General features: G+C 44.6%; 1 protein-coding gene across 1 annotated transcript in view; it reads right to left on the bottom strand.

Moving 5' to 3' along the window:
* Positions 1 to 16,413, bottom strand: part of CTDSPL2 (CTD small phosphatase like 2) — a 41,799-nt gene extending 25,386 nt beyond the window's left edge. Inside the window, exons 1-2 of the mRNA XM_070953384.1 lie at positions 16,318 to 16,413; positions 15,272 to 15,365 (exon numbers count right to left, since the gene is read on the bottom strand). The gene's annotated coding sequence lies outside the window, so the exon portion shown is untranslated. The remainder of the gene's footprint in view (positions 1 to 15,271; positions 15,366 to 16,317) is intronic.
* Positions 16,414 to 16,922: the final 509 nt, after the last annotated feature.

The following is a 16,922-nucleotide window of genomic DNA, read 5'->3' as shown; positions in this document are numbered from 1 at the left end:
GTATTCTTAATCAACAGATTAGGTTTTACAGTACTGCTTTTTGTTAGGTTGGACTATTTTTTCTTTTTATGCAAAGACAGATACAAAGAATGAATTAAGCAATTCCTCTTTCTCCCGACTGCCCATTACCTTCCTGCTATCCCCATTTTGGCCGGCAAAATGCTGCAGGAGGTGTACATTAGGTCTCCTCCCCTTCCCCCAGCCGGCCTGCGGAGAACAATGCTGATCCAGCCCTCGAAGAAATCCAGTTTGACACCCATTGTAGACCATGGTTTTGGATTCCAAAGTTCTCTTGATGGCACCATCCTTTAAGTCAGTGTTTTATTACAGAAGTTCTCCATTCCCTCATTCAATGACATTTCTTTTTCTGAGGGCAATTCAGTCTGAGGCTCTTAAATAATTAACATCTATTACCAGATCTTCTACATACTGCCTACAAAGACAGAAACCAATCAAACTGTTCAAGTTCTCAGCTTATTATCTGGAAAAACAACAAAAATCAAGAAAAGATGCTTCCACTGATGGGAAGCTATGAGGATGAAAGGTTAAAAAACTTTACCTGTCAGCTGCCATCTTTACTTTCTTTGAAGCTCACTAGCAACTGCTATAACCAGGGGGGAGGGGGCATTTGGGAGGGGAAGAGTACTGGAGGCGTTAAAGTATGCTATGGGAAATTGGAGAGTGTGGACACTGACAGCAAACAGAGGTGCCAAACCAAGCTATGTTCCTGCCTTCAAGGACACTAGCCCTGGGAAAGGAGTTTACTGCAGCACCTACAGTACCAGGTTCCCAAAACATTGGAACAGGACCTGATTGGACTATTCTCCCAGAGGGGAGGGGTTTGGACATTGAGGGATTGCTTTCAATATATGATTTTCACACGGTTTTTCTTCAGAGCTTCCCTTGCTCACGCTACACTCAGCATCACTAGTAAAAGTACCTTTTCTCTAATATCAATGGAGTCAAGGGTTGTTCTTTCCTAGGGAACCAGCTGGGGCCACTCTGATAGCAAGCAAGCTCTGCTGTAACAGTCAACCAGGTAGATCTAAGGACATCTGCTGCAGCAGTTAAAGCTGAATTGGGAATTTATACAATTCAAGCACTATCCAAAATCAGAGCATTAACTACTGGCACAAAATCAATGAAATGGAGACTGACAGACTCCCCAAATTATGCTTACTAGAGCAGATAAAATCACAATCACAAAACTCTTGGATCACTACACTGATAAATTTTGTAAATCGATGTGGCCTTCCTGTCTCTTGTGTAACAGGGGAACAAACTAAAAAAAGAGCTGCCCAAAGAATCAAGGATATAGAAGCACAAAATGATACAGCTCTCCTTAGTAAGGTTGATAGCTTGAAATGGCTGAATAAATACAAACATACTTTTCAAATAGACAGCTATTTAAAGTTACAACTGCCAAAACATCTTAGGGAGATATTTACGCGAATGAGATTCGAACAGCTTGACATAATGGTCAGAGATGGGAGATTCCATTCTATACCCTATAATAGACATCTCTGCATTTGTGGAGCGGCAGAAGCAGAAGACCTGGCTCGCATCCTATTTGATTGTTGCCTGTATAAGAGGGTGGCAGACAGGTACCTCGGCCTATATACTAAAACAAATGATCCATTGGGAACCCCGTATCAAAACAACTTACCTTATGTGCAGTCAGAATTTGAAAACAACATTTAACACAGCACAGTACTTGAGCAAAATGGTTCAGTTAAGATCGACATAGGTGGGACTGATTGGGGTAGATCACAGGTGTAAAACTGCGTCACATTGCACCCAGGGGAGCCGGGGGGGCCAGGAGATGGAAGCGACACGGTGGCCGGGGTGAGGAAGAGCTCCAGGGGGAATCGGACAAGCAGGAAAACCCGAAGGGTACTGAAGGATGCCTTTGGGAATCAGCGAGCCAAAGAATCCCTTGCCCAGTTGGCTGAACCTCGACCCAGGTTGGCATGGCCAGCAGGAAATGGTGCCGCAATTTGGCATAGAGCTTAGTGTCAGGGTTCCTGGAACCTTTTTTTCTTTCTACCTTTGTGCCTTCAGGCTTCAGGCCTGCCACTTAGCTTTTAATAGTTTTCTTAGCACCTCCCACACTAATTTCATGTGGATTTCCATTGTCTCAGAATAAATGAAGGTATCGACCAGGTACACCAGCACCCCCTTATACAGGTGCTCATGCAGCACTTCACTGATTAGTTGCATGAACACTGCGGGTGCTCCTTGCAACCCAAAAGGCATCACTCGGAACTGGAAGCACCTAAGGGTCAATTGAAAGTGGTTTTCCACCCATTGCCTTATTTTATTCTTACTCCAGCATGTCCTTCGTAAGGGGGAAGGGATGCATGTTTTCCACACAAACACTATTGATCCCTTGAAAACCCACACATAATCTCAAAGGCCCATCTTTATGAGCCATGGTGATGCAGTAGTTACAGTGTAGTACTGCAGGCTACTTCTGCTGACTGCTGGCTGCCTGCAATTTGGCTGTTCAAATCTCACCAGGCTCCAGGCTGACTCAGCCGACCATCCTTCCAAGGTACCCACCTTGGAAGGATGGAAGGCTGAGTCAGCCTGGAGCTGAAAATGAGGTCCCAAATTGTTGGGGGCCATATGTGGACTCTGTAAACCGCTTAGAGAGGGCCTAAAGCCCTGTGAAGCGGGGTCTAAGCACTAAGCAATAGCACTTAAGTCTAAGTGCTATTACTATTCTTCTCTTTGAAGAGCACTGACTGCCAGTTGAATGAAGCCCCTAGTTAGGTTTTTATCCACAAAAGTCCTGAGCTCCTCCATTTGTCTCGGGTCATTGAGTACATCTTTGGTTTGGATAATTTCGCCCATTCATTTCGCCCCTGGCAGTATCTCAATGGCACAGTCAGTGGGGCGATGGGGAGGGAGTACGTCTGATTTTCGCTCGTTGAATGCTTCTGCTAAGTCCTGATATTCTTTTTGGATGAGTTGGGATGGGTCCCTCTTGGCTGCCCTCGGTTAATTAATTGATGGGCTCTATCTTTCCCCTCCCCACCAGTGGGGTTCGCTACCTTTGCACTTCACTCTTATGGGTTGCGGTCCACCTGCTCTACTACTCCAGCACCAGTTGTTGTCTTTCCATGTCAACCCCAATATCATAGTCTTTGACATTTTTAGGGCCACTATGAAGTTATGAACTGCATAATTTCCTTGTGGCTTCCTGATCTCAGGTTTACTGGCTCAGTTAGATATGTTGCTGGCAACCCCCCCCCCCCCAGTAAGGGAGCCATCTTCTTTTTCAAACTTCATAGGTTGCCTCAATTTTTTAAGTTTCAGTCCCATTTTTTCCGCAGTTCGCAGGCTAACCAAGCAACAGCCCTGAGTCTACCAGGACTGTGAAGACCCCTTTTTGCGTGAGTGGGCCACTAGCATCTCCACCTAAGCAGTCAAAGGGGCGATGGTTCCACTTACCATCGGATCATCCTCCCCTTTGCTGTCACTTTTGTAGAAGACCAGGTTGGTGTTGCTGGCGGTCAGAGTCTTTCCCCCCCCCCACTAGAGGGGGAAGAGACCTCCAGGACCTGCTGCACCACCCGTGTCTTCTCTTTTCCCTTCCTCAGCATCTTTTTGGCCTTCAGTTGGCCTGGGCCTCTTGCTACCGACATGGGTTGCAGGGTCAGGCAGTTGGCTGCTCATTGGCCCTCTTTTCCACATCGGAAGCAGGCTCCAGGCAGGTGCCACGGTTTCTCCCTAGGGGGCAGGAGCGGCTATTGATTCCTATTGATCCCTAAAATATCCCTTATTTAATAATAATAAATTATTTTAGGGCTTCACATTTTTTCTAGTACAACAAATATGTTCAATGAAGACTGACTGGGAATACTATTTTGAGTATTTCTTATTTAATCAGAATCTCTTAGAGGAAGTTCCCATCACAATGGTTAAAGCACTGCAGAACTTTGGATAGTTCTAAAGAGTTTAGAAACTTTTTTAAAAAGGTAAACAACTGTCCACCTCTACTTTTAAGTCACAATTGTCCACCTTTGCTTTTAATTTTTTAACTGAATAATTTTAATTTGTTTCTATTAAATTTGATTCCATTATTTTAACAGTTCTTTATCTTATCATTTTTTCCCAATGATTAGCTATCCAGCTTGATTTTGGCCCATTCTAAAACTCCCTGCCAGCTTCCCACAAGTAGTCAACAGGAAAGCAGGCAGGAAGTCAGAAGTCACTCCAACTCCCAGGGCCTTTTTGGCTGCACATGGTCATTCTCTTTCTCTGTTTAAGTTAGGAAATTTTGACTAATTATTGAAGTTTGTTTGCCACCGCATTTGTTTTTCTATTAATGACATATATTTTTCATAGATGATCTATGGAGGCTGTCCAGCATTGGGGTAAAAAAAATATGGTCAACTTAAAATTTCGTTCTAATCACACCAGACTACACTACCTTTCTCTCAAAGGATGACCCAACATGTCACAGATAATACCTATAATATAGGTATTATAATAAAATATATATACTGCCTTGGAGGTTTTATGGCAAAGCCAAGCTTATTTCCATGGGGCAAGAATAAAGCCTCAATATCTGTTTAAGTACAGAATATCCACTGGGGACAGATACCTGCTGTTCAAATTCAAAAGAGATAGCACAATATTTGAGGTGGGGAGAGAAAAAAGAAAAACAAAAAGCAGGCAATCCAGCAGTTAAACTGCTTAAGTTTTAGAAAAACAATCCTATCACATCTTTAAAACTCATAGATTCAATTATGATTATCTTCACTGAACTAAAACTCATTAATCTATTGCCAAAGTTTAGGTTACACTTCAAATATTACATGCATAGGCACCCAAACATAGGTGCATAGAGAAACAGTATTAGGGGGCTGAAAACTATGAAATACAGACCTACGTCGGAAATGTATAAAGTATACATGTCAAGAAAAGCATCCATTTACAAAAACAGTAGTTACAAATGGATAAAGATATTAAATATCCTGGTTTAGTCTTTCACAGTCCATGTCTGTTAGGCAGTGTTGGACTTCAGAGTTTCAATGACTGGTCTAAACAGGTCAACACCAGGAAATCTGCTGTCAATACTACAATTATTATAAACCCTGAAGTTTATAATACTGCCCAATAAAATATTTAATACATAACAAGCCCCTCTATTCTTAAATGGAGCCTCAGGGTCTCATTAAAGATAGGTATCAAATTGAAATTGAAATATGACTGATAAGGAAGATTATTAAACACACAGGAAGTAAGTATATAAGGTCCTGCTGTATAGAGGGCAGCATGGTGGCTCAGCAGTTAAGTTACTGGGCTTGTCGGCTGGAAAGTTGGCAGCCCAGGTTCAAGACCCGAATGCCACACAACAGGGTGAGCTCCCGTCCTTACCCCAACTCCTGCCAACCTAGCAGTTCAAAAGTAGGCAAATGCAAGTAGATAAATAGGTATCACTTGGTGGGAAGGTAACAGTGCTCTGTGGATATCATGCTGGCCTCATGACTGCGGAAATGTCTTTGGACAGCGCTGAATCAATGGCCTTGAAATGGAGATGAGCACTGCTCCCTATAATCAGCTATGACTAGCAGAATAAAACCCGCAGGGACTTTTTTATTTGAAGATAAGCTATTCCCAAGTTGAAAAAGTTTTGCTGATCAATTATGGAGCAAAACTATAATGTAAGTTAGAAACACTAAGGATCTTGATATATAAGGGTCCAGAATAGTGGTGAAATCTAAAATTTGTTACTACCGGTTCTGTGGGCGTGGCTTGGTGGGGATAATGTGACTGGGTGGGTGTGGTCAGTTTTTTTTTTTTTTACTTTTAAAACCATTTTTTCTACAACCTCTTCAGTGAAGAGATTGTGAAAAATGCTTTTAAAAGTAAAAAAAAAGCCTCTGATGATTGTGCGGCTCAGCTGGGCATGGGGGGGGGGGGGGGGGGTTGGCAGGGATTTTTGCTACCAGTTTTCCAAACCACCCACCTCTATCGCTACCGGATCAGGCGATCTGGTCCAAACCGGGAGCATTTCACCCCAGGTCCAGAACAATTTATAGTTTAGTAAATTCTGTATTAGGAGGCTCTTCTCCAAATATATTCAGAATTAAACCTATCCATGCTTCAATCTTATTCTAAAAAATTTATAGCTGGGAAATTAATAATACAAACAAAGGAAAATTATGGAAAACAGAAAGTGAAATTCAATTTTAGAATGAAGTAGCTTCCATTTGGATGCTCACAGCAGGACCTTCTATCAATCATTTGGTCAGAAATACCTGGGATTTTAAAAAGAGTTTGCTTCTTTTTGTTAAAACAGGGCTCCCTCCTCATACCCAAAACATTGGCTTTTATTTTGGTTTAGCATGGTTTGGAAATTCAATCACTGTAGTTGGCTAGTTAAGATTTATGACTTAGTGCAGGGATTCCTAAACTTTTTGCCATCACACCTCTGTTTAATATAATCTTAATATACACACCTCCCCTAAAAGTGTAATCAACAAAATAAACACAAATGAACAATGAAAACAATAAAATAAAACTTTGGGAAAGCTGGATTTACTGTAACAAACTAAACTTTTAAAAGGTTTTTAGTTTTTTAAAAAACTAGATTTTTCATGCCTCCCTGGGAGTCTGTCTTCATCTTTGGTTTTGCATGATGAGCGAATCTCATTTCACAATTGGGCCTAAAATTCACCATGTGGGGCTGGATGCCCAAGGATTCATAAGCCACATGGCAGGGGTTACAGTTTTTAAAAAAAGAGTGATGGGGCTTTCTCGGTCAAAAATTTCTCTGGGCTTTACAATTACAATTTTTTTCAAAATGTGTCACATTCAATATCATTTGCTATTTATCTTAAAAGAGAAATCAATTGTGTTTTTAACCACTAGAAATAAATTAGTAGTATCTGCGAACCCAGTTACATCATTAACTCCAGTTCATAGAAAATAAAAGTTTAAAAATGCCAGTTCCAATAGATATCCCTAGGGATTCCCTTTTTGTCCATTAAAGAACTAACCATTAACTCCTAAAATTAACAAGTTTTTAATCCACAATTAAGACTCTCCATTTATTCTCCTTTGACCAATGAAACCCCAAATACCTTTTGGCCAGCAACTCACTCTCACCTAATGAAACTGTTACTTTGGGGCAAGAATGAGGGAAAGCATACATATGCTTTAGTTCCCAGAAGAAAGACAGGATATAAATACAATAAAAACTCACTATTTAGAAAACTAACCATCTCTTCTTCCCTATAATATTCTTGCTGCAAAGCCTAGAGAAGTGTTTGCTGGAATAAGAAGACACTGAAAGCTAAAACAAACAGAAATTATTCATCAGGCTTAGCAGATAAGTACCTCTATTTAGTATAATCTTTAGTATATCTATTAAATCATAGCAATTTCAAAACTGAATTTCTCCAAAATAGGTGTAAGAATTGGCGTTCCTGGCTTCTTCAAACTCAGCTGCAACAGGATGACATGGGAAGAGCAGTTAAGGTGGACACAGCATGAGTCTGAAGGAGCTGAGAAATTACATTAGCAGGAAGAGAGAAGAAAGTACAATCATATAAAAAGCGACATTTTTTTTACTTTTTCAACAGATTTCCACATACAAATTTTTAATCTTATCTCAACAATACTAACAGATAAATGGGATATAGTTTAACAAATATCTGCACCTTTCACAATTTGTAGTCCTTTGTGGTCCTTGTAAGACCCTAAAGTACAGGGATGTCAAACTCACACTGTCACATTGTCATCATGTGACATATTGCAACTCCCCCCCCCTTTGCTAAAACGGTGTGTGACGCATCCGGCCCATGAGTTTGACTCTCTTGCTATAATAAGATATAAAGGCACAATATGCATGTGGAAAAAGTAAGTACACTTTTACATTTACCACTACCTTAAATGCCTAAAATCAGAATCATGATGATTCGAATGGTCAGAACACTGTTAGAAAGGATCTGGGACAAACACGAAACCTCAGATATTTAGTTTGATTTATTTTAGTGTATGGTATCATCAAGTTTAGTTCAAAAGAGCTCTCTTAAGCCTTCAGAAATGTTATAGATGCCCAATAAGGGATTATGAAAGTTTACCAAAAGTAGACATCAATCATTCCACTGTCCAATAGATCATCAATAGATCTTTCCATCGCGACCTGAAAACGTGGCTGTTTCGTTTGACTGGCCTGGACTGATGGGGTTTTAATTTTTAACTTGTTAATCTTAATTGCACTTTTAACTGTTAAATTATGAGATTTGGATTTAATTTCTTTTTAACTTTTTCATTAGATGTTTTTTACTGTTGTGAGCCGCCCTGAGTCCGACTGGAGATAGGGCGGCATATAAATCTCATAATAAATAAATAAATAAATAAATAAATAAATAAATAAATAAATAAATAAATAAATAAATCAATCAATCAATCAATCAATCTACAAATGAAGAAGATTTCAAGCTTTCAACTGGCCCAGGCTGGCTGTCCCAACCAGTTTAGCCTCAGAGTAGAGACCAAGATGCTGAAGGAAGTCCCTAAGAATCCTAGAATTTCATCTTGTGGCCTGCAGGGAGCTCTTGCCTCTACTGATGTTAAAGGCATGAATCTACCATTAGAAAGAAGCAACACAAATCAGATCTTCATGGGAAGATTGCCAGGAGGAAACCTTTCTGACCAGAAAGAACCTCAGAGTGAAACTCAATACCTAAGAAAAGACAATGCTGGCTTTGGATAGACAAGGCAAATATAGAATTATTTGATCAAAATTGACATTCTGGGAAAACCAAAAACAGCATTTCACCAGAAGAACCCGATACTAAGGCAAGGCAAGGCAAAGCTTTGTATCAGGGCAACTCACTATCACAGAATTCACTATGAATCCATTGTTGTACCAGCGGGTGCTTGAGGAGAATGTAAGACCATCTATCTGGAGAAACATCAAATCAAATCAAAACATTCATTACGGTCAAAGACCAGCACAAAAGGGGTGGGGTAAAAAGCATAAAAGATACAAGAGAATAAAAATTAAGCATAAAAATCTAAAAAGTATAAAAACAAAAATCTAAAAAGAATTTAAAAGAAGGGCTAGTAGTAGTAGGGGAGCATGGCAAACCAAATCTACCATAATACAAAACACTCCACAACAGTCTAGATACTCATTAAAACTAATTTGTAACATAGGTCACCTTCTGACATATTTCAACTGCTGCCGCCCAGAACCTTGCAACACCACCTGTTATAGGAGGTTGGCATCTGAGAGCAGCAGGAAGATATAAAACCAGTTGGGCTCACTGGCAAATGAAGGTTGGGGACCTGGCTAGGTCCACTTGGCACTCCGTCTGCTACATGCAGTTTAATGAGTGCTTTGGCCTGGTCTTGTCCCATGCGGAGTAGAAGCCCAGGCATGAGATTTTAGTTTGCCACTGTCTTTTTTCATGTGGCTTGAAAATCATCCCTCATAGTCTCTGGGACAAGGCCAAGGGGAAAAAAGGTTTGGTCTGAGCCAGAGTTAAGTATGAGTTAAGTATGATTACCTACACGCTAGTCTCTACTTTCATGAGATCCTTCAAACATCGCACAGTTGAAAAAATTCTGCACTGAAAGGGAAAATATTCCTCCTAGGGCACGACATAGATTGGTAGATAGTTATAAGAATTGCCTACTTAAGGATGTTTCTTTTCTTATATATAATTTGCATTAAATAAATTTTGCAACAAAAAAACAAAGGAAATTAGCAAGTAAAATGTAAAAAAAGTGGTAGAAGTGGTAGAAGAATAAGCTATAAAGAAGTGGGCTTTTTTTTCTTAATAGCAGTTACAATTATATTTTACCTTCTCTAAGATTACCTGGGCAGCACGATGGCTCAGAGGTTAATATGCTAGGCTTGTCGGCTGGAAAGTCAACAGCCCAGGTTCAAGAGCCAAGCTCTGTCTTGTGACAGAGTGAACTCCCATCCTCACTCCAGCTCCTGCCAGCCTAGCAGTTTGAAAGCATGCAAATGCGAGTAGATAAATAGACAGTACTTCGGTGGGAAGGCAACAGCGTTCTGTGATGTCATGCTGGCCACATGACCATGGAAACATCTACAGATAGCACTGACTCAATGGCCTTGAAACGGAGATGAGCACCACCCCCTAAAGTCAGCTATGGCTAGTGGAGTAAAATCTGCCATGGACTCCTACATAATTTCCTTCTGTTCATTGTTTATTCTTTCTAATCATCAAACTCCATAAATCACAAGTTTATTTTTTTCCCCAGCAACAAAATCTGCCTATTTAAGGCGGTTTCTGCCAAAGGGGCAATCAGGTATTAGAGTCAAGAGTCTGCTTACTTCTTCTACAGAACAAAATGACTTATTTCTTATTTGTATTTCTTTGTTGAACGATTGCAAAGTCAGTGTTTCAGTTTTTTCCCTATTATAGGTACCGTATTTTCCGGCGTATAAGACGACTGGGTGTATAAGACGACCCCCAAATTTTCCTGTTAAAATATAGGGTTTGGGCTATACTCGCTGTATAAGACTACCCCTCTTCCAACGCACACCAAATAAAAATTAAAAAAACATCAACTGGCTCACCCACAATGTAAAAGCAGCTGTGCTAGACCCAAAATGGCCCCTGAAACAAGCAGGAACCTCACACAGCCACAAAAAGCCACAAAACCCAACTTTCACACTTTACACACACAAAATTCCACATACAGCTTTGTGAGATTTTGTGTGTTTGTGTAGTTAGAGTGAAACACTACAGAAACACACTAAATCTCAGAAAGCTGCACAAATATTATTTTATTTTTATTTTTATATGAAAACTAAATTTAAAACTTCCTAAATTTTAAATGGCTAGGTCTAAAAAAGAACAACTAAAAAAAACTCCAATTAACTATTTTTTTAAAGCTCCCAAAGGGGGAAAAAACTTACCCAATAGAACAGGGGTCTCCAACCTTGGCAACTTTAACACTTGTAGACTTCAACTCCCAGAATTCCTCAGCCAGCTTTGTTTTGCTGGCTGAGGAATTCTGGGAGTTGAAGTCCACAACTCCCTGCCTGCTTGATTGCAGGCAGGGAGTGGCTTGCTGATGGAATGGATTCAGGCAAGCGAAGCAAGGCAAGCAGCTAAGGCAGTGGTTCTCAACCTTCCTAATGCCGCGACCCTTTAATACAGTTCCTCATGTTGTGGTGACCCCCAACGATAAAGTTATTCCTAAAACCATCAAAAATATGTGTTTTCCGATGGTCTTAGGTCAGGGGTCCCCAACCTTTTGGACCTCAGGGACCACCAACTTCATAATTTTAAATTTCGCGGACCACTAATACAAATCCAGTGCGCCGCTTGCTGAAGCACCTGGACTCCCAGTACGGGATGGGGTCCTTCAGGCACTCTCCCTCCTCACTGTCTCTCTCTCTGTCTCCCACTCTTTCTCATTCTCTCTTTCTCTCTCTCTCATTTTCGCTTTCTCTCTCTCTCTCCCTCTCTTTCTTTCTCTCCCACTCTTTCTCATTCTCTCTTTCTCTCTCCCTCCCTCTCCCCCACTCTCTCATTCTCTTTCTCTCTCCCCCTCTCTCATTCTTTCTTTCCCCCACTTTCTTTCTCTCCCCCCCTCTCTCATTCTTTCTCCCCCCTCTTTCTCATTCTCTTTCTCTCTCTCTCTCCCACTCTTTCTCTCTCATTCTTTCTCCCCCCTTTCTCTCTCTTTCTCCCACTCTTTCTTCTCTCTCCCCCTTTCTCTCTCCCCCCACTCTCTCTCATTCTCTCTGTCCCCCTTTCTCTCCCCCACTCTTTCTCTTTCTCCCTCCCCCTCTTTCTTTCTCTCTCCCACTCTTTCTCTCATTCTTTCTCTCCCCCTCTTTCTCTCTCTCCCCACTCTCTCCCTCTCATTCTGATTCTCTTTCATTTTCTCTCTCTCTCTCTCATTCTCTCTCATTCTCTCTGATTCTCTGTCTCTTTCTCTGTCTCTCATTCTCTCTCTCACTCTCTCTCTTTCTCTCATTCTCTTTCATTCTGTCTTTCTCTCTTTCATTCTTTGTCTCTTTCTCTCTGTGTGTCATTCTGATTCTCTCTCTCTGATTCTCTCTTTCATTCTTTGTCTCTTTCTCTCTCTCTCTCTGTCTCATTCTGATTCTCTCTCTTTCTCTCTCATTCTCTCTCTCTCTCATCTAATGGGCCAGCCAGTGTCTTGGGGCTGAGAGGAAGTCAAGCATCTCCCTGAGAAACTGAGGGCCGGAAGAAGTGTGAGAGCGAAGCACTACTTGAACTTGTGCGGCATGAACATTCGCCTTGATATATTTGCGCCAGCCGATGGCCAAGGCAGCCCTCATCTCTCTGCTGAAAGTGCAGCATCAGGATTCTGCCTTGGTATATTTGTGGCGCAAGGCAGCCTTCGGTTCCTGCTGCTTGGGACTCAGAGCGGTAAATGGTGACTAGTCTGGGGAGTAGCTGGATTTTGCTCTCCATTGCAGACACCATATCGCCCTGCTGCAAGCTCTCCTCTCTCAAGTAGTCCAACCAAAGTTTCCAGCCCCGCTTCAGGGAGCGCTCCTCGAGAGACGAGAGTTTGCAGGGGGCCGATCTGGCATCCGGATTAGAGAGCAAAATCCAGCTGCTCCCCGGACCAGTCACCATTTACCGCTCCGAGTCCCAAGCATTAGGAGATGAGGGCTGCCGTTCTTACAGCGCTCTTACAGCGGAGAGAAAAAGCCGGATTTTGCTCTCCATTGCAGACACCAGATCGCCCCGCTGCCAGCTCTCCTCTCTCAAGCAGTCCAACCAAAGTTTCCAGCCCCGCTTCAGGGAGCGCTCCTCGAGAGACGAGAGTTTGCAGGGGGCTGATCTGGCGTCCGCAATGGAGAGCAAAATCCAGCTGCTCTCCGGATCAGACGCCATTTACCACTCTGAGTCCCAGGCAGCAGGAGAGGAGGGCTGCCTTGCGCCACTGACTGACACAAATATACCAAGGCGGAATGCTGTTGCCGTACAAATGAAAGTAGTGCTTCACTCCCACAGCTTCCAGCCATCGCAAACGCCGCTTCTTCCCGCTTCTGCCGCCCCCTCCCCCACCGCCACAACAGCACCATTCATTCCGGATGGCGAGGGCTGCGCTCGTTTTTCTGTATTGCACCACCTGCAAAACCCCTGTGAAAGGGTTGTTTGACCCCCAACCACTGAGCTAAGGTAAGCAAGCTGGAGGGGGAAAAGTTTTTCCCTTCTCCATGGCTCTGGCGATCCCAGCTGCGTTGCCTGATTAGCAGATCGTCAGAGCTTGGATCGCCAGAGCCATTTAAGGCTCGTCAGAGCCTTTCGGGCTGGTCTGCCTGGTTACAGGAGAATGACACCCAGCGTATAAGACGACCCCCGACTTTTGAGAAGATTTTCATGTGTTAAAAAGTCGTCTTATACGCCGGAAAATACAGTAGTCCTCAATTTACAATAATAGACCCCAATATTTCTGTTGCTAAGCAAGATGGTTGTTAAATGAACTGTGCCCCATTTTATAACCTTTTTGCTATAGTTGTTAAGTTAATCATTGCGGTTGTTAAGTAACACAATTGTTAAGTGAATCTGGCTCCCCATTGACTTTGCTTGTCAGAAGGTCACAAAAGGGGATCACGTGACTCCCGATACTGCAACCGTCATACAGTCAAGGTACCAAGCATCCAATTTTAATCATGTGACCATGGGGATGCTGCAATGGTCGTAAGTGTGGGAAAATGGTCAGTCACTTTTTTCAGTTCTGTTGTAACTTTGATGGGTCACTAAATAAATAGTTGTAAGTGGAGGACTGCCTGTATATTATCTTTGCCTTTTACATACGTTGAAGATAAAATATTGATATTTTTAAAAAATTTCTCTTAAAAAACAGAAAGCAACTTTACATGGAGTATATTTATTTTTTGACATGATTAAGTACATTAATGGACTACAATAATACTAAAAAAGCTGAACTAGAATAAGATTTCATAAACCAGTACTAGTCACTTCTAAATAATAATAAAACCATCCACCAACTAAAATAAAGTGTCCCAGGGAGTTTCAAAGAAGTTAAGAATGTTTCATTTTCTAGCAAAGAAGAAAACATCTAAAGAATCAAAGCAATTACCCTGATTAATTGAACTAATTGGCATGCAGTCTAGCCGCCAAGCCTCTAAGAGTACAGGATACCTCAAGGTACAAAAAGCTAGGCTACAAATGTTTATAAGAAAGCAAATAAAGCGTGCCCTTGTCCTTTACATGTGCTCAGCAAGGAAACACACAATACTCTCAAAGCATAAATCCACATCACCAATAGACCTCCTCAAGGACTTGCTCGTCTCTTTTACCCAAACTGACAGAGACACATGCAAAAGGTCTAGGAGTTAATTGCCAAGTAAAATAATTGCATAGGAGTTAATGGGAAAGAGTTGCCATTTTTATTTGGGAGAGCCACTGCCAGTCAGAACAATAAAACTGAGGTAAATGATCTAGTATAATACAACTTTCCAAGTTTATTTTTTTCTGGGTCTAATTTCCTTCTTGGAGGAGAAAAAACTAATTTCTTCCTTGTCCACTGGAGCTTTCCCCCATCCGGGGGCCTCAAAAGATGTGGCACTATATGTCCTACAACCCTCGGATCCCTTGGCCACTATGACATCCAGCATTTCTGCACTGCAATCTGCAGACTCCATCACTCCTTTTTGGTGAGTTGCCTTCCTTTATCATGAACCTCCCTCCCTTCCCTTTCAGAGGGGACTACCTTCCTTCCGTGCCCTCTACTGGGATATTGGGGTCCGGCTAACACTGACAGAACTCAAGTAAGTTTAGGAGAAAAAGCAGCAGCAGCTTATGCTTTTTTTCTGTTCAGTTTGACAGCAGGCACAAACTACAACAGCTTTAGTCAGCCTCTGTCTCTTTCAATGCCCAGAGCAAATTGAGAGACTCCCAGTTATCTGGCATACACAGAGGATATGGTGGTGAGGAAGGATTACTCATGGCCACAAATTATGGCCAGCTACCGTGCCAAGTGAAAATTCATAAACCCCTGATGACTACATTTATAAAAACCATTCCTTGAAGCGTTAAGTAATAGCTCGGGAGAAGGCGTAATGCATGCATGTCACTAAAGCAACATTTAAATTATGCTTAGGATGAACAGGAAAGGCAAAACACACAGTGCTTATTCTTCTCCCACCCAAAAACAACATTCATCACAGTGAATGGTGACTCCATTTCTTCAAATATAGAATGAATAAAAAATCACTATTACACTTCAATGACCAATACGAACTTTAGGAACTTACTTGTAGGGCCTTTTTAATCTTCAAATCCCTTTATTAACATTAAGTAATTAACCCTTGCAGCACCAGCAGTTTGTGATGAATTATTCCCATTTTACTAGTGGAGAAATGGAAACAGAGATTAAATTATTTGTCCGGTAAAAGCAAACAATAATTGATGAGCAAATAGATTTGAAAACCACCTTAGAAGAGTCTTTCAATACAGTCGGCTACTTCTCCGCCAAGGGAAGCGCTGCTTCCTTAGCCCTGGGAATCTTAAGAGCGAAACTCTCCCGGCAGCCCCGTCTTCATTCCCCGGGCACCCTTCGCTCGGCCCGCATCCCTCTCCTTCCTACCTGGCTTCGCAAAGCCTCGCTCCCCGCAGGAGCTGCTTCCCTTCCCCGTTTCTGTCGGGCCAGATTTTGTGTGTTCGCGTATTGAGTGAAACGGGCCGGGACTGGGAAGCAGCCAGGACGAAACTGAAACCGACGGCGGGCAGGTGGAGCGGCCCGAGAGAGGCAAACTCCGCGCCGGCTCCACCTCCGGGGGTCTCGGGCTCCCCGCCTACCGGGATGGCGCGATCCCCGCCCGCCGAGAGGAAGCCCCCCCGGCGCCCCCACTTCCAGGCTCAGTGTCCGCCGCTTCCCGGGCGCCGCGCCGCGGGGAACAAAGGCGGCCCCCCGGCCCCAAGGGCTCCCCGGCCGCCCGGAGGGCCAGGGCGCTTCTGCGGGGCTCGGCGGGGACGGACCCTCCGGGGGATCCTGGCGCGATCGGCCGGCGGAGCCTCCCCGCGCGCCGATGACCTTGGATCGCCGCTTCCCGCTCGCCCCGTTGCTAAGTGCCCGCCAGACCCCACCGGCCGCGGCGCAGGCGGCCCGCGCTCCCTCGCCCACCCGCCCACCCACCCCGGCCCGGCGGCGGCGGCCGCGCAGAGCAAGAGGGGCGCCCGCGGCGGCAAGCTCGGCCTAGGCGGGTGGGCGGGCGCAAGGCCTGCGCGGGAGCCCCGGGCGAAGAGCGCGCTTCCCGGGCCCGCCGTGGCCGCCGCCTCCCGCGCCGCTCGCGGCGGTTACCTGTGAAGCGCCGAGGGGAAGGTGGGGCAGTCGGGCGCCTCCCCGCCGCCGGAGACCGGCCCCGCGGCGGCAGGGCAGCCCAGGCCCGGCAGGCCTCCCCCGCCGCGCGGCTCCCACAAAACGCCGCCGCCGCCGCCGCTCCCGCTGGGTCCCTTTCGCGCTCAGCAGCCCCAGCAGCGGCCGGTCGCCATTTCCCGCCTACCGACCTGCTGCACCGCGCGGAAGGACCCGGATGCTGGCGGGCGGGGGAGGGAAGGCGCGAGCCCGGCGGCCTGCCCGACGCCGACACTGCGCAGGCGCGCAGGCGGGGCGGGGCGCCGTGGCCAAAGAGGCGCTCTGGCTGGGCGGAAGGGCCGGAGCCTCTCAGAGCCCCCGCTGGCCGGCCAGGAGGCTCCCGGAGAAGCCGTCCGCTGCACGGGTGGCGCCTTGGCCCCGCGAAGTGCCCCGACGGCCTCGCGGTGACGCTGCCCGGTGGAGCGAGCGCAGGGCTGGCGGAAGGAGGCGAAGGCTCCCGGGGAAGGCGGGCCGAGCGAAGGGGCTGGGTTCCTGGGCCTGGCGCTTCTTTCCTGGCGGCCCTGGGAATGCCCTGGCAGAGGCTGCGCGGG

This window comes from Pituophis catenifer, unplaced genomic scaffold, assembly GCF_029215685.1.
Source record: "Pituophis catenifer annectens isolate HBS135680 unplaced genomic scaffold, rPitCat1.0.hap2 SCAF_14, whole genome shotgun sequence".
Classification (NCBI taxonomy): Eukaryota; Metazoa; Chordata; class Lepidosauria; order Squamata; family Colubridae; genus Pituophis; species Pituophis catenifer.
Note: the sequence above shows the minus strand (reverse complement) of the source record. Positions and strands in the feature narration are given on the sequence as shown.